A 1,090-nucleotide genomic window follows, 5' to 3' on the forward strand; every position below is an offset into this window, starting at 1 on the left:
ATCTTTAATCCCAGCACTTGTGAGGCAGAGGCTAGCAGATCTCTGTGAGACTGAGGCTAGCCTGATCTACATAACAGTTACAGGCCAGTGGAGCTACAGAGGGATCCTATCTCAAAACAAACAAATCTTATAAGTGGTCAGATGTTAATCTAATGGATCATAACTTTAAAAAATATTTTGCTTACTATTTTTCCTTTTTTTCTTTTCTTTTTTTTTTTTTTTTGGTTTTTTTTTTTGGGGTTCCAAAATACATTTCCCCCTCCCCAACAGGGACCTCACCTTGACCTTAGGAGTTAAGGGAAACAAACTCTGCTGAGAAGCAGCCTGCCTCTCCTCTGATCTCCAAAGATAAGATAAGCAGATTCTACCTGTTAACCAGAGATTTTAGAAGCTGTTTATCACAATAAGCTTTTCTCTTATCTTAAGAGAGAAAAAGTAAACACTTCCAGACCCTAATCCCACCTGGCAGACTGAATGGAGCCAGGCTTTTCCTGTTTCCCCCTCCCTGATTTCTCCCCCAAACATTCCCCCCTTCCACACCCTAAAGCCCCCATATATAAAGTACCAGGTCACAACCCGTGGGCGGACATCTTTCCCAGACATCTTTCCCTGACATTTTTCCCTTCCCTGAGGGAAAGGTGTCCCGTGCAAAATAAATCTGCATCCCGTTGAGAATTCCATCTGTGCCTCGGTGCCTCCTCCATCTGCGTCGCTCGCTCCTGCCCATTCTCTACCTATCAGATGGTGCCAAAACCCGGCTCTTACTTCAAGGGACCTCGCACGTAAAACTTTCGGACTCGCTTGTCGTTACTGGCCTCTGCGAACACCACTGATTCGGCATTAAGGTACACTTCCACCCTCTATCTCTCTCCCCTCTCCCATTCCTTTCAGCTCTCTCTCCCTCTCTCTCTCCCCTTTCCCCTTCACTACCCTCTGCCAGTTTTTCTTTTCATCTCCTTTCCAATCGAATTCGGTCACTCCCGGACCTCACTTAAGGCCACTGGACAGCACTGATTTCTGCAACCGTTGAACTGCCTGGCACAGTTACTGTGTCTGTCCACGCCCACCTGGGAGTCAGACCTGCCTCCCC

This window comes from Nannospalax galili, unplaced genomic scaffold (assembly GCF_000622305.1).
Source record: "Nannospalax galili isolate Female #2095 unplaced genomic scaffold, S.galili_v1.0 scaffold44, whole genome shotgun sequence".
Classification (NCBI taxonomy): domain Eukaryota; kingdom Metazoa; phylum Chordata; class Mammalia; order Rodentia; family Spalacidae; genus Nannospalax; species Nannospalax galili.